The sequence below is a fragment of the Mus musculus genome, chromosome 18 (genome assembly GCF_000001635.26).
Source record: "Mus musculus strain C57BL/6J chromosome 18, GRCm38.p6 C57BL/6J".
NCBI classification, from domain to species: domain Eukaryota; kingdom Metazoa; phylum Chordata; class Mammalia; order Rodentia; family Muridae; genus Mus; species Mus musculus.
Genome location: NC_000084.6, coordinates 83052252 through 83073928, shown reverse-complemented (window position 1 = coordinate 83073928; position 21677 = coordinate 83052252). Strand labels below are relative to the sequence as shown.

Genomic DNA, 21677 nt, shown 5'->3' with positions numbered 1-21677 from the left:
AAACAGCTCATGTTTTCCTGTAGCTCCTTGGGTCAGAACAAGGGTGATTTGACTGCAGTTCCATGTCTAGCACATTGCTGGCACATGAACTTGTTTCATGTCCTTGGCAGTAATACTGACAAGTCAGACCTTGATCTCTCTACAAGTTCAATAAAACACATTCCGTTAACAGGAATCACACAGCAATAGCAACTGGCTTGGTTTTGCTGTTGTTGTTGTTGTTTTTGGTTTTTTGAGCTGTTATTGGCCTATTGGGTCAATAATAATCCACGTTTTTAAAGACTGCCAGAATTTGAATGCCACAACAGCTCCTGACTGCTGTCTGTGCCCTAGACTTCTCGATGCCCGACTTTTGAGGGTTGGAGGTGAAGCAGTGTGGAGTCAACCACACGGATTGGAGCAGGTGAGAATGCAAACTCACCCAAATGCTGCTGCAAGCTCCTTTAATACCCTCCACCCGCGCCCCATTGGTCCCAAGAAAGCATCTTTTCTAAACAGCAGTTCCTGATTGGCTGGCAATCCTTGGTCTCTCAGGCAGTCCTCAATCAGGTCCTCCAGCAGGAGATACCTTTGCAGCTGCGTGGCCCCTGGTGTTTCCGAAGAGGTGGCCTCGCTGTTCCTCCTACACCTGACCTATCAGGGAAATTACATGGATTCTTAGGACTTACCTAAGTCGTGGAGCAAGGCTGCCACTGGAATGAACTGTTGGATAAGGCAGGCATTCCCCGGACAACATCCTTCCTGACTCGAGCTCCAAAAAGAAAGGAGAGTTGGAAGACAGGCGAAAATACAGCCATTGGGTGGTTGGTAGACATTGTCTTACCTGAAGAGACATTTCAAAGATACGTAGATGTAGATATGCCAGCTGTCCCGATGTGGACAGCTGTCCTAGCAAGATTTCTCCACTTTGGAAAAACCAAGTGCAATTTTCATTTAATTACCTACACACTTATTTTGCTTGCTGTCTTCTTACATTACAAAAATTAAAAATTAAAAAAAAAAAAAGCCGGAAGATACAGCAGTTAAGAGCACTCCCTGATTTTGGTTTTTTTGTTTGTTTGTTTTGGGGGTTTTGTTTGTCTGTTTGTTTGTTTAGATGAACCGGATTTGATTCCCAGCACCCACGTGGCATCTCACAACTGAGAATAACTCATCTTCTTGTGGCCTCCTCCAACACATGGTAGACAGATATAAATGCAGGCAAAATATTGATACATATAAAATAAAATAAGAATAAGACTCTCAAAGGCCACAGATATAGGGAGGGCGTGCTGCTGGTTGGAGGGCTGGGGCTGGGCACCGTCATCTCTGTGGCCTAGAGCAGAGAGCCAAGCTGGCGGTGAAGATGTGTGTTACCCGCTCCTGGGTGCCATCCAAACTGCGCAAAGCTCTGTAAGTTGGGAGCACTCAGAGCCTGGACGTGGCTCTAGAAAAGAAGGCATGAATGCGCAGCTATCGTCCAAAGGAGACGTAGGGCTTCGGTCCCTGGGAATAACTCTCACCCTCACGCTGGCAGAAATGGCCTCTAAGGTTTTGAGGCTAGGAAGAGAAGCGGCACAGAGGGGTGCCTTTAAAACATATCTGCTTAACGAGGCCAATATTCTTCCAAGTTAAAGAAGAAGAAAATAATTGGAAGGGTGAAAATAACTGTTATTCAACTTCAGGCTTTCCCTCGGAGAAATAGCAAAAACATCCATTATTTCATATGCTAAACCAAAAATATAATAATAATAATAATAATAATAATAATAATAATAATAATAATATACTTACAAATATGACAAAACATAATTTTGTCCTTTGCTAGTTTGATCTATTTTGTCTTAGTGGATAGTGATAAAGCCAAACGCTCAATGTTAATGGGACAAAGGGGACAAACTGTGTGAGCTGGGTCTTTTTTTTTTTACATCTACACTGGGTCATGTAGATGGACAATGGGCTATGAACTGCAAATTCATAAAGAACCACAAATGCAATTCCTTTGAGAAAATAATATTTACTCTCCCCTTTCCAGTATCTGCTAGCCATGGCACAGGATCTCACCAAGCTCTGAAGAGCAGAACAAAGTGTGTCTCCCGAGTGCTGGACTCTAAGGCAGGAGAAAGTCTTCCCTAAGACACTGGGAAACAAAGGTGAAGGTCCTTCCCTGGCCTCTGGGGAGGATTCGTTGGAACTGAGACAAAATTGCTGGCTTTCTCCCCTGGAGGCCTCCCATGGCTATCCTGATAGGATGGCTTGTCACAGAACAGCGACACAGACTGGCAGCCACTACAGAGAAACCGCATTTGGATCATTCTGTTTCTGGGAAAGGAATCCCAAATCCCACGAGCACACGTCGGGCTACCTATTCCTGTGGCTTGGGCAGGACAGGGTTAATTCAGGAGAACTACTGGCCCAGGACCAGCTGAAACAGATCTGAGGGGCACTCTCTCAGAAGCAGGGAGGAGAAGAGAAACAGCTAGAGTTCAGATCCATTTGTTCAAGGACAAACACGCACATGCAGGTCTGTACACAAGCACATACAGAGAGACAGAGAGACAGGCAGAGAGACAGACAGACAGACAGACAGACAGACAGAAGACAGACAGAGAGAGAGACAGAGACAGAGAGACAGAGAGAGCGCGCTTCACCTCCTAACCCTTTATCCTTGTTTTCCTGATTTTAACAGGAAACTATTCCCAAACATGTTTTTTTTCCATCTAATATACTGTTTGCAGCATAGCATAGCATGTCTCACACACACACACACACACACACACACACACACACACATAAACACATATACATATACACACACATACACACAAACACACACACACATAAACACATACACATATACATACACACACACACGCACACGCACACGCACACCGCACAATGGAGACCTCACAGACCCATGAGCATACTCCCTGCCAAGGAAATCCCTGACAGTCACTCCAAGAGCAGAAATGCCCCTTGGTTTTGAAAGCCTGGCTGGCTGAGGCTGACTGTACTTTTAATGTGGCCCGAGCAGATATAACATAGGCAATTCTTGTGGCTGCCCAGTGGGCAGGCATCAGGAGGAGCCTCTGCCTGGGCTTCTGGCCTGCAGCATCCCCAAATAGCCCCTTACTCATGGGCATAAGTACCCAGCAGCCTACTTCCCATGGGAAAAACAAAACCTCACTTTTTCTTCATATCAAGAGAGGGGGGCTAGGCATCATTATTTGAATTAAAATAGAATATAAGCACAATTTTTTAAGTTCTTTATTTCCATGGTTTTGATTTAAAGGCTGGTCTACACACAGATACACACACACACACACACACACACACACACACACACACACACCAATGCGAACAAATCCAGTCTTCTGCCAGCCAGCACTGATTGGCAAGTTACAAATGTGACAGCCCTTAAAAGCAGGTTCAGAAGTCTTTCCTGTCCACAGAAAACATCGTTCAGAGAGATTCTGCACGGGGCTGATCTGGCCTGCATGTACACCATGCAGAAGCCATGATAGACTTGTTTGTCCTGTCTATGCATCGTATTGCTATGCTGGACTGATTTAAGAGGTGACAAGTGCCTATAATAAAAACTTCACAGCATCTCCACTCAGCACACACCTCCCTGGGAAACTCTGAGCTCTTTCACACTGTCCACCTGGGAACACCTCTGTCCCAAGCATACCTTTGAAAGTGACTGTTTCCCACAAGACTAAATCTCCAAAGTTTGGAGAGGTGGTGTCCCTCCTGATCAATACTGACTTAGATTCAACTCTGTGTCGTCATCATCAGTCATGGCAGTCTAAGAATAGAGGGCAGATTTGGTGGCCAGAGATACTAGAAGACCTGTGGCTAAGAGCCTTCTGTGGCAGCCATTCTGTCCGGCCATGGAAACGAGAGCAGAGATGTGAAGGCATTCCCTGTGGTTGGCAGACAGCGTGTAGCACCTGGGACAGAGAGGCATGCTGGTTAGATGGCTGATGGACATTAGGTGCCGAGTTAGACAGTGCCTAGCCTGCTAGCTAGGAGTGCTTGGGAAACTGAGTAGAGGAGCCCCCTACCCCTCTATAGCATGTGTGGTACACAGAAAATCCCAGGTTGATCAGGACCTACAGCCATATAGAAGCCTGATTGGGGTAAGTGTGAGTAGGGAGGCCGAAGGAGGGACCCCTCAGATTTAACATAAGTAAAAGAAATCCATAAATCTTGGATTTCTCATGTAGACCTCTGGAAATTGAATGAAAGTCTTCAGAGCCTCCTATGTCTTAGTCCTTGGACAGAGTTTATAGACTTAAAGACTACAAAGTTTGTCCTTCCTTCTAGGGCTGGGTCTGCCCTAGACCAAGAGGGGCCCTGAATCTGCAATTTACACTTTGGTTTCTAAGTCAAAAGAAGGGGCTCTGTGAGGATAGAGAAACCTGTTCCCAGTTCAAAAGACTGGACTACCAAGCTCTGCCTTATCATATGCAGTGTGTTACACTGCATGGAGAGAAGGGAGGGAGATGGGGGAAGCTCAAGCCAACCAGGCATAGGGGAACAATGGGAGGAAGGAAGTACTCCCTGGTGATAATACACAGAAGGCCCGTGTTAACTCTGATGATAATACCCATATACACAGAGGCCCATGCTAACTCTGAGACCTCCTAGATCAGCACAACAATAGCAGAGAGCCCCAAGGGCTGACTAGCTTCCTTCCGGGGGTCTTCTTACTGGGGGGGGGGGGGGGGCTGAACAGAGAACAACGCTAGCTAGCAGACACATTGGCAGAAGGGGTTTGATCCAGGATTGCTTATGCAATCTTACAATCTCAATCTAAAAAAATAAAGGGATCGAGTTCTAAGCTCCCATATTTTCAGTTTATCACCTTGGGGAAAATAAAGGGGGGAAGAAGTCTAACAGGCTGCCCCTTGTCCAAACAAAGACGGAAAACCTGCATCACTAAACCCATTCTGTGACTGACTGAAATTGTAAAGACCCAAAGGAGACAGATCACTTCCACATGGTCCAGGCCCTGGTGGTAACGGCCGGCCAGTGAGGGTCTCTAGAATATGGCAGCCAGAAGCTGGCTGAGGTAGCTACAACTCTCAGCATGGAAGCATGCTACTGCAGATTCCAACATCCTTCCCGATGAGAGGCAACTTAACTTACCCGGTCTAATGGCACACATCTCTGGGAACAGAGAAAAGGAGTCCCAGGGTCTGGACAGACCAGCGTCATTGCTCCACCCCTCACCGTGTGACTATGGCAGTCACTTCCCACTGGCCTTTGCTTCCTGCTCTTTGCAGCTGTGCCAACGAGGCACCTCTGTCTAAGGGAGACAGGGACCAGGTAAGGAAAAAGCTGGCAGTAAGGGACAGGGGGTCTCTCCTGGACTCCTGTCCAGCCCCGTCTAGGACAGAGACCAGACTTGAGGGGGCGAAACACTGCCTAATTTGTGCAGAATGTTGCAGGGCCATCATCCACTTCATGGCTTCCTCCCAGGGGGGGACTGCAAAAAGCAAGCCTGGTGCCGTGTACACACAAAGACACCAGAGTCAAAAGGCAGCACCAGGCGCCCCTGGCAACGTCTCTGCCCCTGTTCTGTGTGACTTCCCCCCTAGCCTGAATCTCTAACCTATTTTAAACATGCCACCCACTCCCCAGCATTAAGAGAAGGCTCCTTTTTTCTCTTTCTGTCTTTTTCCCCTCAGCAGATGAACTTTAAATGCAGTAGTGCGCTCCTCCTGGCTGACCCGCCTGCTGTGCGTAATTGTCTAGAGAGAATAGGAAAATCTAACAGCTTTTGTGAACGGGAAAAGAGAAGACAGACATTATTATGATCTCGAATTCGAAGCTCTCTTCTTTTCTTTCTTTCCTTTTATATTTTTTTTTCCTGGATCTAACAGCTGTTTCCCATCACAACTTGGGTTTGAAAGACATTGCAAAAAAATGAGTGTATCAGCGCCCCAATTAGTTCCACAGTCGCTAATAACTTACTTGCCACCCAGGCCTGATTTAATCAGGACAGCCCTGATTTATGGTTGCTTGCCTGGTGTCCGACTCTCCTGCCAGCTTCTTGGGAAGGGTACCCTTTGGGGTTCGGGGGGGCGGGGCAGGGGAGGGATGCTTGCCATTCGGTCCTGCTGGAGGAGACCCAGGGCTCCTCCAGGGTCAGACAGGAGTACCCATCACTAAAGACCCAGGACCCACCAGTTCCTTCTGTGCCCACCCCCAGCACCAAGCCCTTGACACTTTAAGGTTAGAGTCAGTTCCAAGCTCTGTGTCAGTTCAGACAGAAAAGCCCGGAGCCTTTGGTGGGGAGGCCACTGTGGATGGTGCCAAATTATGCGTGTCTAGTTTTTGTGATGTGATCTACGCTGTTCATTAGGGACGGGGCTGAGCCCACGCGCTCATTTTTCTTAGGGCCGCGCTGGTCTGCAGGGAGTCCCTGTGCAGAGAGGCCCGTCCATCCTCTGCTCACTCAGCAACTTTGCTCCTTTGGAATTTTTTTTATGAAAAATTTTTCATGCAAAATAGACATTGAAGTGGCTGGATCAGATCGTGCACACATCAAGCACCGGAAGCCAATGGCAGCAGTTAACAACTTTGAAGCCTTTGAAAATCTGTGTCTGGCGGGGCAGCTGTGTCTCCCATTTCATGGTGCAACTGCTGGGCCTTAATGACACCCATAAAAAGCAGGCACGAGGGTGTATGCTTCAGAATTCTGAAAACACACATTCTATGGTACCCAGAACCACAAAAGGCTATGCAGGCTGCTTGGGTATGCTGGGACTTCTGTGTCTGTGGAAAAACAGGACACCACCTAAAGGCAACAGAAGTAAAAACACCAGGCAAAAAAAAAAAAAAAAAAAAAAAAAAAAAAAAAACACTCTCCTGTTTCTAAGCAAGCAGAACTGAACTAAGGATGCTCAAGCGACAGGTAAATGACCCTAGTGACTCAGCAGTGAAGGAAAAAAGGCACATCTCTCTCCAGCTGCCCAGCTGCTGCACCCCATGTTGGCAACTCTGGTAGCAAGGCCCCTCCCTGGGCTCTCATAAGCCTCCAGCTCCCTCGCCAGTGGAAAGGGCCCCTCTAAAAGCTGCCAGAGGGCAGGCACAAAATCAACCTGGTTACACAGGCACCATTACAATGGAAAAAAGGATCGATTGGGTCAGATAAGATCGAGTCCTACAGTCTTTTTATCACCCGAAACCCAATCAAAAAAGGGAATACCCTGTATGTAGCAGAAATAGCCAGGTCACCGAAACCCAAGGAAACTGCTCGCTCTCATACAAAAATAGAAACCAAAGCCAGCCATCAGTACTGCAAACCTCCAGTGAGGTGGCAACCTGTGGACCACCAGGGTTCCGTGTGCCGAGATCCTTAGCACACTGAGAATCAGGTTAGGATGCCAGTGTCCCAGGAGGCAGGGACCCTCTGACTTACAGACACCAGTGTCTGTTTGCAATCGTCTTCCCTGGAGATCTGTCCTCCTGGGGTTCTTGGATCTGTATCTGTGGTCTGGTTACCCCACGACTTTAGAGATGCTACAGCAGAAGGCGGCAGGGACTCAACCAGGCTGTGGTCTCCGGCTTTGCCTGTTGAGCAATTTCTTTTGCAGAGAGGATTCATGGATCAGGGACATTATTTGACAATTGGTTAGGATGACCACTGAGCAGGAGTGAGTTTCTTAGAGACAGTATTCTAAAAATAAAGTAAGAGGGGGCAAGCAAGATATCTCGGTGGGTGAGGGTGCTTGATACCAAGCCTAACACAACCTGAGTTCCATCCCTAGGACCCATGTGATAGACAAGCCTATTCCCACAAGTTGTCCTCTGACCACCAGGTAGATAGATACATAGATAGAAACATAGATAGATACATAGATACATTGATACATAGATACATAGATAGAAACATAGATACATAGATAGATAGATAGATAGATAGATAGATACATACATACATACATACATACATACATACATATATAGAAACATAGATACATTGATACATAGATAGAAACATAGATAGATAGATAGATAGATAGATAGATAGATAGATAGATAGATACACAGACAGACAAACAGATACATACAGACAGACAGATACATACATACAGACAGACAGACAGACATAGATGCATTGATAGATATATAGATAAATGCACAGATACACAGATACATAGGTAGATGTATACATACATACATAAATACATACATATGATTTTTAAAATTAAGAAAAAAATCACTAAGGTGGCCACGGCACAGCAGAGCACACAACGGTGTAAGGCCACCCTCTCCGATCATAGCTGGCATAACATTTTTTTTTCTGCCTCTCTTCCGTGTATGCAGACTAAGACAGCTTGGGTCAGAGCTGTGGCTGGACTCTGAACAGTAACAGCCAAGAGAAGAAAATGAAGAAGGAACGGGGCTATCCATCCATCTCACTTGGCATGTTTATATGTTCTTTTAACCAAAAAGGAAAAAAAAAAATAAAAAAGGAACTGTTTACCAGATGGAGTGTCAGGAACACTGTGTGAAGGAACACTTATCTGAGACACTTTGATCTTTCTCCAAAGCACCATTAGGGAGGCCGAGGGGACCGGGGCTCTAGGGCTAAGGAGGAGGAGAGGAGGGAGCTTCCAGCAACAACTATGCTTCTCCAGATTGTGTTAAGAACTGGAGTCCTGGTCCAGCTGCTGGCCCACAGCACCTACAGAGGCTTGCAACCATTCTCACTGGGGCATGGCCAGCTGCCTCAACCCTGCCAAGCCAGGCTGAGTGCTCTGCACTTGCCTCTCAGACAGCCTGTGAACGTCCCACTTTTCTCTTTCATCTGGTTTGACCAAACAGACAGAGGAGAAGAGACAAAAAAAGAGGGAGAGGGGGCTAGCCACTCGATTTATTGCAATTTCCATACATACTGTTTTAGTTTTAGGCTAATTTTCTTTTCCTTTCTTTTCTTTTCTTTTTTCTTTTCTTTTTTTTTTTTTTTTTTTTTTGTATTTCTGTCTTGTGGGGTGTTTGTTTGTTTGTTGTTTTTAGGTTTGGGGTTTTTTGTTGTTGTTGTTGGTGGTGGTGGTTTTACGTGTTTGTTTTGTAACTGCGCCGATCAGGGTTTGGTTGTGTAGCAATCCCCCTGCCTCGGTCTCCCAGATGATGGCATTAGAGCTGAGCTCCAGCATACCCAGATTGAATTGTAATTTTCATCTCTAAAGGAACAAATGAAACGTGACTAAAAGGGCTTTTTTTTTTTTCCGTTTTTGTTGGGATTGCATAGACCCAAGTTGAAAATTCCAAGGAGGGGCCCAGCAGGGTACTAGAGAAGAAATTCACCCAGGGCTGGTAGGGGCAGTTACGTGCCCCATGCATGATCACGGCACTACAGAGTTCCCACAGTAAGAAGATGACTCGGCCAATTGTTTTGAGAAATGCAGCAAATGCCATTGAAAGTGGGAGCCTGTGGGTGCCAATAGGAAACACCACCCTGAGGGTGGCATCAGTGAGAGAGAACTGAAGGGCAGGAGCCTCGGAGAGGCCTTCAGGAGGCAGGGACGATCCAGTATAGTACCTTGCCCTTGGATACGGCATCAGCCCTGCTTGTATATATTTGGATATGGAACACCATAAATCTAGGGACTCTAGAGTCCACTGAGGAAGGGACCTCAGGAAAGCACTTGCCACATTCAATAGGATCCACCCACACATGCTAGGAGGTGCACAGAAGCGGGCAGAGTCTTCTGGGTCTCTCCTGTGTGGTGGGAATGGTGTCTCTACACCACCACGTCTAAGGGTGTTCCCTAAAGATAAGGCAAAAAAAAATCAGTATGTTTTCATTTTAGCAAGAGTCAACGTTGGTATGACAGTAAGCAGGCTTTTGCAGCCTGAGACTGTGAAGAGAATGCCCAAATGAGGTTAAGATTCTCAGCAACTGCACAGCAGAGAGGGGAATAAATCACTCCGGGTCTCCCGGCAGGGAAGCAAGGGCTACCCTCTGCTCTTGGTCTCCGGATTCTATACTGTTTCACAGACATTTCTGGTTCCTTTTGTGTCTTTCTGTTTTATCGACACATACGAATGGAGTCCCCTGTGATCCTCACACTCCAGTACAGGGCAGGCAGCGTCTTTTACATTCTGACCTCTTTTCCCATTTATCACATCTTTGAGTTGAGCCTCTGAGCTCTTCTTCTCGTTCTTCACCGGTGTATGATAGGTTGTCATAGTCCAAGGTCACCCCACTGGGCTGTGGGCAGCGGTGTTTCAAGAAAGGTTCCAGTCATGTTAACAGACGCTAAAATGCCAAGCATCCTCAGATGCGGTGGCTGTAAAGAGCACCTACTGCTCTGGCCCCCTCCACCTCCAGCCTAGGAGCAGGAGCCTTACGAATGACGGACACTACGGCTCCAGATTTTTAGCAAAATACTCATACTGAAGCTCCAGAAAGGCTGGAATCCCAAGCAGGCATGCTGTGAGCAGTCTCCAAGCAAGTCCTCTATACGATACGGAACCACGCTGACACCCTCGCCACCTAGCGTCAGCCACAGAAATCACAGCCCAGCATGTGCTTATATGGAGACTTGAACACATGACCCCGTCTCCTGAGGCTCTTCATCTATAAAACAGAAACATCGGTCGGTGCCTGCCTAATGGTGTGTGAACTACATCAAAATGTAAAATTTATTTTTTTAATTCAAATTAAATCAAAATGCAAGGCAATTTGGTCAATTGCATTAAATCCACTTGGATTAGCTAAATTAAATTTTCTCTCAGTCCTCCCTGCCTAATGCCAGGTGCTGAGTGCTGAGAGCGGGGGGGGGGGGGGGGGGGATTTTTTTGAGCATCTCAGCGAAGCCTTTGCTACCCACGGTAGGGTCATCCTAGGGGAGTAGTAACTTCGAGGTGGTTTTATTAATTCTCTGTAAATCACACCTGTGTTTCACATATTCAACTATTCAGCAAATTGATCAAAGCTGATCAACTGCCATCAGTCCTTCCGATAATGGCTTGGTGTCATCCAGTTTTCAAAATGTGTCTTTCTGCATGTTCAGCTACAGTGGGATCTCTGGTCAAATTCCCTAGAGTCTCATCCATTCTACGCACACGCACACACACACACACGCACACGCACACGCACACGCACACGCACACACACACACACACACAGCCTTCCCAGAGGTCTACATATTATTACTTAAGTATATCATTCCTTGCTGAGAACTTGGTTGGGTTCCTGTACTGCAAGGAAGATGGTCCCTGCCAAGTCTGTTAAGAAGAGACACCACTGGAGCCGGGTGTGGTGGTGCACGCCTTTAATCCCAGCACTCGGGAGGCAGAGGCAGGCGGATTTCTGAGTTCGCGGCCAGCCTGGTCTACAAAGTGAGTTCAAGGGCAGCCAGGGATATACAGAAAAACCCTGTCTCAAAAAACAAAAACAAAAACAAAAACAAACAAACAAGAAGATACCCCACAGCCAATCTGTTCGTGTTAGATGGATCCTCCCCACCCCCACTGATGTCCTGACCTTTAAGATTCTGTAATCAGAAAGGTAACTGCCCATTCTTTGATTTTGTAGCACGCCACTACACATGCTCTGGCCGGGCAGCACACCACTGCGCATGCTCTGGCCGAGCAGCACACCCCTGCGCATGCTCTGGCCGAGCAGCACACCCCTGCGCATGCTCTGGCCTTGTAGCACACCCCTGCACATGCTCTGGCCGGGCAGCATACCCCCACACCCCTGCACATGCTCTGGCCAGGCAGCACACCCCTGCACATGCTCTGGCCGGGCAGCACACCCCTGCACATGCTCTGCCTGGGTAGCATACCTCTTCCTCCTCTAACACCTGCATGATTCTCTAATGTGGCCACTGCCCATACACATGTGGTTGCTGGATCCACTTGAAGATATAGTGCTAGATAGAGATGAAATGTGCCATTCATATGACCAGGTAGATTTTGTGTTGAAATTGGAAGACTTCTGATATGGTGAGCTAAATAAGCCACAGCGTTAATGTTTCTTTCACCTTTTTTTTATTTTCCTGTTTTAACGTGAAAATGCAATGATTTTGCCGGCGTGGGTTATCTTAATCTCTACTGGACAGTGCAGGTTTAGTCTGCCTGGTCTCCCAGACCCCTCTGCCATTTCTTCACCTAATAAGGTTCTTCACAACTCTTCCTAGGATCTGCGCCTCCATGGAGCACATCGTACCTGCCTGAGCCTTGCTCTTGCGCTGTGCAAGATACCCTGTGCACTTCTGTCCCTGCATGTGTGGCACTCTCAGGCTATCTGTGGCAGGCTATCTGTGGCCCATGCTTCACTGGACTACATGCTACTGGAAGAAAGGAATTATGTCATAGTTATATGACCATCTACATATGAACATCTGTGCATCTGCATTATCCTTGGACCTCCACCACACCTGCACCCGTGCAGGACACTTGATGCTCAACAAAGCCTTAGGCAAGGAAAGAGGTCTGAAGGACCCAGACCTAGCTTGACAAAGGGACCATGACTCCCCCCCAAGAACTGCTTATGAAGGTCAGCGGTGCCAACTAGACCCAAACTAGAATCCCATGGGAACAGTCTCAACGAGCCATAGCTCTACATTGAGTTTGTGTGTGAGCATGTCTGGGGAGTGTGGAAGGGGATTGTCTTAAATTAATTGATGCATAAAGGCCCAGCCCAGTATAAGCATCATTCCCTAAGTGTTGGCTTTTAGTCTATGCTCTGCCCCACAGTTACCTGGCAACGGCCAGGTGTGCCTGACTCACTCTAAAAGGGGATGCTTGCCCCTCCTCACTCTCTTGCTCTTTCCTCTTGCTTCTGCTCCCTCTCTCTCCTCATTCCCCTCCCCCCACCTCCATGTGCTCATGGGGGGCCTCTACTCCTCTACTCCCCCCCCCCCACTTCTCTCTGCCTTTCGCTCAACTCCCCTCCTGAATAAACTCTATTCCGTTCTACACCCGTTGTATGGCTGGTCCCTCAGGAGGAAGGGATGCCTCAGCATGGGCCCGCAGAGGTACCCCCTTCTCCCTCACCTGACTACATCCACCAGACATATTCCTTTTCTATTTTTATAAAAAGACAACACGAGGTAAAGGGTCCTGAACTATGCAATCATAGAAAAACCCAGCTAAGTACAGCCAGCCAGCAAGCAAGTATGTTTATACTTATTTCTCTATGTTCTTGACTGTATTTAAGGTGATTAGGTGTTTGTTCCAGCCTTGAGTTCTCTGCAATAATGGACTGTATAGCCTGGAACTGTAAGCTTTAATAAACTCCCTTTTTTTCCTCAGCTTGTTTTTGTCGGGGTATTTTATCACAGCAACAGAAATTAAACCAGAATACAAGTCAATCTAGAACCAAGCAGCTTATTTCAACTTAATAATATTTTGCGGTTTTCTGAATGCCTGCTATATCCCATGACTCACACATTTTCCCCTCCAAGACATCTAGTTGAGATAAAATACAGAAACAAATGAATGTAATGGAATGCAAAATACATCAAAGTGCATCCTCTCGTGCAAATCAGAAAGGCTGTCACCCATGTGGGAACACAGGCAAGACTTCGCAGAGCATAAGAGACAGTGCCAGGTAGGTACTGACAGAGTACCAGGAGACCCTGTGACAGGAGAGATAGGGTACCAGGAGACCCTGTGACAGGGGAGCCTTGACACACACCCACAGAGAAACACGCACTTCTTGGCTGAAGAATGAGATAGGGATGCAGTGGAGACTCTTTACTGGCCCACAGGCTCTCTCCTCCACAGTGCCTGCCACTCCCTGCTAATCCTACCCACCCTGCTGGCCTTTACTTCCGCATCTGCACTTCCGGAAGAACGCCGAATCCTTGAAAGACGCGGTGGTTAACGTGGAATTAAACTCTCGAAGAGCCTGCCTCATCTTCAATAAAGATGTGGGCCTAACTGAATACAAAAATCCTGAGCAGCGAAATGCTGGGGATAACGCCTGCCACCGAGCAGCACTAGTGACATCTAGTGGCGGGATCCTGTAACAGCCTCTCTCCACATTTTCCCTGTCGCTGCCTAAGTCCAGGATCCAGCCCTGTCATTACTCATCCATCAATAGAGACATCTGGAACTTTGAGAAGGGCTGCCAGGATCTGCTAATGTGCCCTCTAGAACTTTCTCGTGCTTGGCCAAGCCTCCCAATGCGCAGCTTGCCAGCATCTTTCCAACAAGACCTTGTACTGTGGGATAATGTGCTTGCTGTTAAACTACAGTTATACTCTGGTAAAATTCCTACCAAAAGACTCTTTCCCAGTGTAGCCTTGGGCAGTATTTGTGAACGCTGAGTTCCACAATGGGAACGTTATCAGAACCTTTGGAGATACCGGCTAGTGATTTAAAAAGTGTCCTTGGAGCATCATGAAAGTATGATCCAGGAAAGAGTGTCTTAGGGGGCGTGGGAAATCTCCATTTCCCACAGGAGGTACCTCTGGGCACACGTTCATGGCTCTCTTTCACGTTTCTTCCCAATGCATTTTAGTCAAATGGTGTTGAGGTTAATTTTTAAAAGAATATATTGTGGGTACATTGTGAGCCTTTGTTACCCGGAAATGTGTGTGCCTGTGCATGTGTGTATGTGTGTGTGTGTGTGTGTGTGTGTGTGTAAATTTATATATTATATATGAAGCAGAGGTTTGACTTCATGTCTTCTGTGTGTGGAGGATGTGTGTTTGTGCACATGTGTGTGAATGTGTGCATGCATCTGCCACCTCCCATATGTGGGCAGCCTACCTAGAATGTTTGTCCTTCCTTCCACCTCCCTTGAGACACGTTTAGTTTTTGCCTCAGCCTATGCCAGACCAGCTCTCCCTAGAGCCCCTGGGATCCCCCTGTCTGTGGTTTCCCTGCCTCTGTAGAGCACAGGGGTTATTGACTTGCTTTCTGTGGGCTCTGGGCCTTCACACGGTCCTATGCACATGCTGCAGACACTTTTACCCCCCTACCCACGCCAAGCCTTCTCTTTTTGTTTGGCCCAGAACACATATTTCACATCTAGGCTCCCCAAGACACTAAATACAAACGCATTTGGCTCACACTGGGCACACACTGTCCTTCACGTCTGACTGGGGAAAGGCAAGGCTCTTTATATTTATAGCAATAGTGGTATTTTAGGAACGAAAGGGTACCTCCCCTAGCTAGGCTCAAGTACTCTTCCTGCAGCCTCGGGGTGGCCCTGTTCTATTTACTGGCAGGTACCAGCTGTTCTAGGTACAGAGTGTGGACTGCAGCCTCTAAAAAGAGCACACAGTAGGGCATGCAGTAGGACACACAGTAGGGGACGCAGTATCTCAGACTCCATGTGTGGAGGTTCAAAACTGAAAGACTGGATGAGTGGTAGCTTAGCCTAACAAATGTCACCTGTGACAGTAACTCTTCCTTGTCACCTGCACTGGATTAAAAACCATCTAGGACTCTGACTGCTCTTTTGAAGACAGGTGTGTGAGGGGGGGGGGGCTTTGTTTCTAACATGCACAGGACAACTGAGAACCCTCTGTAACTCCAGTTCCAGAGGTCCTGTTTCCCTCCTCCGGACATCTCAGAGGGTGTGCATGCACGTGATGCATAGACTTACATGTGTGTAAAACACTCAGACGCATAGAATACAAATAAATAACAAAATAGGTTTTTTAAGGAAAGGCAAGGTCTAAGACTGGCAAGGGGCGCTTTGAGTTCCTGTAAGGGCATTTGCAGAGAGGACAGCCATTTGGGACAGGCATGTTAGGTGAGAGCCCTGCTCTAAAAGTGGGTAGCTGTTATTGAAGAAAGTGGTAGGATGGGGAGCTGGCAAAGGAGTGCGCGTTCACCCCTTCTCAGTAAAGGGATCTGTCACTGCACCATCACCCTTGGACGTCAGTCTCAAGTTCCTTCAGCCTGGAAACACTAGGGAGCCTCCAGGAACGTTCGAGCTCTTCGGCATTAGAATGCCGAGGAGTCCTCATTCTAAGGCTGAGCTGTTATAGAGTCCCAAGCTTCCCACACCATCAGGTGGTCACTGTTGGACTAACTGGTCCTTCTCACATCAGGGATCACACACACACACACACACACACACACACGCACACGCACACGCACACACACACACTCACACACACTCACACACACTCACACGCACATGCACACGCACACACACACACACACGGCCCTGTGGTAGAACAAGCATCCCAGGACAGGTGTAAATATATCTCAGTACTTCACTAAAGCATTTGTGTGTGTGTTTGTGTGTGTGTGTGTGAGTGAGAGAGAGAGAGAAAGAGAGCTCTAATATGTTGTCTCTCTACTTGACCTCACCAACAGTGACAGATAATAGCACACAGCTGAATTTGACTTCATTTCCACTTGACTTCTGATAAGTAGACATCTCTGGGTTGGGACAGGCTAAGCCTTGTTTCTAATCCAGTGCATTCTTGGCTGGCAGAATTGCGGTTCCCCTAATAGAAGGTTCAAGCAACCCCATAGCTGGTATATGTAGCGAATTTCTCTCCATTCAAAGGAAGAAGTAGAACACAGGATTGGGGAGAAGCTGGCTTTCCTGATGGACAGGAAACATTTAGATTTGTTCCCTGGAATTGCAGAATTCAAAAGTTCATAGAGGGCATACACACACACACACACACACACACACACACACACACACATACCTGTGTCATACATACATACACATACCTGTGTTATACATATATACATACACACACCTGTGCCATACATACATATACACACCTGTGTCATACATACACACACACACATACCTGTGTCATACATACATACACACACCTGTGTCATACATACACACACACCTGTGTCATACCTACACACACAGATACCTGTGTCATACAAACATACATGCACATACCTGTGTCATACATACATACACATACCTGTGTTATACATACATACATACACATACCTGTGTTATACATACACACATACATACACATACCTATGTCATACATACTTATACACACCTGTGTCAAACATACACACACACAGCTGTGTCATACATACACACATACCTGTGTCATACATACATACATGCACATACCTGTGTCATACCTACACACACATACCTGTGTCATACATACATACATACATACACATACCTGTGTTATACATACATACATACATACACACACATACCTGTGTTATACATACACACATAAATACACATACCTATGTCATACATACTTATACACACCTGTGTCAAACATACACACACACACCTGTGTCATACATATACACACACATACATAGCATAGGCGCACACACATACATACACAGACACACACACACATGCACACACATACACACGCACATATACCGGCACATACACATGCACACATACACACACATGCACACACATACAAGAGAGATACATAAATTGGCAAATAAATTTATATTTTAAGATTTAAAAGCATGCAAATAATTTAATTTCTCCATTCTGCTATCTTTTCCAATACTGTTGATAAATAAAATTTTTTTTAAAGTATCTTTAGTGCTCTGTGTCTCCGTCCCCTCAGTGCACCTACTGAGTCATATCTCTTACTCAGTCCCCACTCTATACTGACACAGAGGTGGGCCCTTCCCACCCATCAAACCTGAGAGGATACAGCTATTGCTCGGAAGAAGCTGGAAACCAGACGGGCAATAAACACGTGAGCATGTTATCCAGGACTGACATGAGAAAGGAGCCATCACTGGAAGCCTAGGTACCGAAAGCAGCAGGGACAAGTACTACACTTGAGGGAACTGAGCAAGTTCCTCCCCTACCTGACAGTGTCAAAAGACATGGCTGTTTCTTTCTGGGTGAGGAGAGAGAGAAGGAGGGCGATTTAAACAAAAAATCCCGCCAAGTACAGTCCCTATGAACAGATATGCACACATTTCAGATATGCACAATACAGGGCTTAGCTTCGTCCTTCCTTGTAACATAGATGAATTCAGGAAGCAGCTATTTCCAGTGCTGGGTGCTGACCTCCCCCGCTCCACATTGCTTCATTGCATAAGGGACAGCTAACTGAATGATGGATGGAGAAGCCACTTGGGCAGTAGCCAGTAGCTATCTCCTTCTGTTCTGAGACCTGCATCCAAATTTGAGCCTGTGAAATGGCTTGGGTGATCTTAATTTGACAGTTGTCAACATTTCAAAACCATTGCCAAGTTCAACCACATGGAAGTCTTTGATCAGGCTCAGCTCCCCACGTATGTGTGCGCGTGTGCCCGTGTTGTGTATGTCAGAGAGTTGCCAATCTGAGCTGGGATGATACACCTGTGCGCCCTTCCTCAGTCACATCTCATTAGCATCTCCGCACACGACAAATTCTGCAGGAGAGTGAAAAGGAAAGAGCGTTTCGACTTCAATAAGTTTGGTCCAAGAAGGAGCAGAATAAGAAAGCAAGAGGGAAAAAAAAAGGAGAGTCGTGAACTAAATTCAACATTAAAACTGAAAAGTTGGAAAATTTAGTGAAACTTTTACATAAAAATGAAATAGGGTGCTGTCAGGAGCAAAATGGCCTACAATAGCATTTATCCCTCCTATATGTTATTTGTCAGACACACCTCAGTTTAAGCTGAATTTGAAGACGGTTGAACCAACTCGACATCAGAGAGGAAAGCAATGAGCAAGGAGACTTTTCTCTGGTTCACCACACACATAACACCTCATTTGGAAGGACAGCCATTGGCGCAGCAAACACGGGAACACCATGGTGTAGGCATTGGGATAAAAACGCAAAAATGCAGGCACCTGCAGTGCAGGGGAGCAGCTGTGGGCTGAGGCATCTTCTTTCCATCCTCAGGTGCACTCAGAGAGTCTGATTGGCGTTTCTACTGCTGCCAGGTACCAAGCAAGCAGGGGGAAGGATGGGTGAGGCTGTCTGGGTTCCTTTCTTGTATGCTTTGATGGCTATTCCCCAGAATTAAAGTCTTCCAGGGACTTTAGTATCCATGGGCAGATAGAAGGTCTCGTTTGAAAACAGTCAAGAACAAGGTAGGTAGCTGGAACCCTGTAAGGATCCACCCTCAATGTTGACTTCACTGGATTCAGAGTGAGTTCCCTAGGAGCCACACCTCAGGGCACTTTTGCAAAGGCGAGTCCATAGAAATTTAACTGGACCCATGCTGAATGTGGGCGACCCCCTTCAACAGGCTAGCATCCTGGCTGGATGAAATGAGAGGAAAGAGCCAGCCAGCTGAACTTTCTGCCTCCTGACTGTGGACACAATGTGAGCACTCCTGGTACCACGCCTTCCCTGCCATAGTGGGCAGATCCCCTATAGCTGGAAACCAAAACAAACCCTTCCTTCCCTTCCCTTCCCTTCCCTTCCCTTCCCTTCCCTTCCCTTCCCTTCCCTTCCCTTCCCTTTCCTTCCTTCCTTCCTTCCTTCCTTCCTTCCTTCCGATGCTTTGGTCAAATATCTTACTTCAGCAATAAGAAAAATGATCAATACAAATGCCATCTGCTGTCTGTCTTGTGGCTCAGACCCTTACCAGTGGGTGTGGTTTTGTTTACATATATCTGCTGTCTGCAGGCTGAGCATCTGTCCACATACTTTTTAGTCATCCATACATCTTCCTATAATAAAATTCAATTCATATCCTTGTCTATGTTGTCTGTGTGTATGAGAGAGAGAGAGAGAGAGAGAGAGAGAGAGAGTTGTCATTCTCTCGTTGAGTTTTGAGCGCTTTTTTTTTTCATAAATTCTAAACGCAAACCCTTTACTAGAAATGCATTTTGTAAATATTTTCTTTAACTCTTTCTCTTGTCTTTTCATTTCCTTATTGGCATTTTTAAGTAGAAAGTGTTTCAACTGTCACAAGGCTTTTCAGCTACTGTTTGTCAACTGTGGTCTTAATGCAACATCTTAGGAATTTCGCTTGTATCAAGACCTTAAAGATTTTTCTAAGATTTTAGGGTCAGAAATAATGGTTCCATGGATAAAGGTGTCTGCAGCCAAGAATGATGACCCAAATTTACTCTCAAGGACCCACATGCTGGAAGTGAAGAAGTGACTCTAGAAGGTTGTCTTTTGATCTCCACACTCATGCTGTGGTATGCATCACCTCCTACACACACACACACACACACACACATAGACACACACACAAAGATACACACACAGAGACACACAGACACACACACATATATATTCACACACACATACACATGCACACACAGGACAGAGATATATGTACATAGACACACACACAGAGACACAGATACACCACACAGACACAAACACCACAGGCATACGTAGACACGCACAGAGACACACCATCTACACATGGAGCCAGAATCATAGGTGTGCACGAGACACCTGACTTGGTACACACTTGCTGGGACCCAAGCCCCACGCCTCATGATTGTACAACTGATGCCCCTAGTGCGGAATCATCTCTCCAGCCTCGCATGTAGCTATCTAGGGACTACTTGTCAAAATCCTTCTCCAAAATCTGCTAGAATTTCGAACACCTGGGTTGATCTGAGGAGAGTCTCGGGAGCCTCCTAAGCCCGTGAGCCTAGATCCCTATTAACTTCTCATCGTGAGCCTAGATCCCTAATAGTTCTCAGCGTGTTAATAATCTTTAGCATGCAGGTCTGATATTTCTTTTGTTAAATTAACTTGTATTTTAATCTTTTCGACAAACTACTGATTTTATTTTTGAGTTGTCTTACTGTTTGCTAATAGAACAGAACTAATTTTTTATATCGATCTTGTATCCTATCCGATGAGCAGGCCCTAATTGTTTATTATCTCTTATGAGTCTCTCTCAGTCCTCCCTCCCCTCTTACCCCCCTTCCCATCTCCTTCCCTTCCCCCTCTCTCCCCCTCCCCCTCTCTTCTGTGTGTCCATGTGCCTTGTTTATTTTCTATACACACAACTGTTTGTCATTTGTGAATTAACACACTTTTACCTTTTCCTTCCTGTGCACATGCCTTAAACTTATTTTTCTCGTCTGGTTTTGCTGGTTGGAAACTCCCGGGTGTGTTGACTAGAAGAGGTGAGAAGGGAAGATCTTCGTCATGTTTGAACTCAGGAGAAGTTCTCCATCACTGCCCATTAAAGAGGAAGCAGCTGTTGGATTCGCGCCACGATGACACTGACCTGCTACAGCACACAGATGCACTTTATTAAATCAAGGAAGAGATCCCTCCTACCTCACATTCCTAAATAGCGTCTATCACAAAGGGGTGATGTGTTTTTAATGGCTTTTCTATATTTCTCGAGGCTTGGGGGAGGAGTCTCCTCTCTATCATGTTATTTCACTTTTAATTTGGAACCAACTTTTAGATGCTCATCCACTCGTGTTATATAATCTTAGAAGGTATTTTTGGACTTGGCCTGCTAACACATCACTGCATTTTTTTTTCTCTCATTTATACTTATGAAGGATGTTGGTCTGTAGTTCCTGGGTATTCTGAGAGTAAAGAGCTGGTCTCCCAGGATGCATCAGCAGTTTTCGGGGCTGCAGATGGACATTTCCTTCCCTGGAGCATCCCTGGAGGTTGGGGCCAGGCTTGGTCTCTGCCAACTAGGATGCTAAACACTCGCAGCTGATTGTTACTCAACAAATGCCCTAGGGACAGATTTTCAGGCAAATCTGAGTCGAATCAAGTAATAACCACTGTCCAATGAGGGAGCTTCTTCAGAGAGCTGCGAGTCGGGCCACTCGGGGGATGTTCAAA

The 21677-nt window shown here is 46.4% G+C and overlaps 1 long non-coding RNA gene across 1 annotated transcript in view; it reads right to left on the bottom strand.

Moving 5' to 3' along the window:
- Gm46636 overlaps positions 1-21131 on the bottom strand; it is a 46191-nt gene extending 25060 nt beyond the window's left edge. Inside the window, exons 1-2 of the long non-coding RNA XR_001782530.1 lie at positions 20906-21131; positions 669-823 (exon numbers count right to left, since the gene is read on the bottom strand). This is a non-coding gene — a long non-coding RNA (predicted gene, 46636). The remainder of the gene's footprint in view (positions 1-668; positions 824-20905) is intronic.
- Positions 21132-21677: the final 546 nt, after the last annotated feature.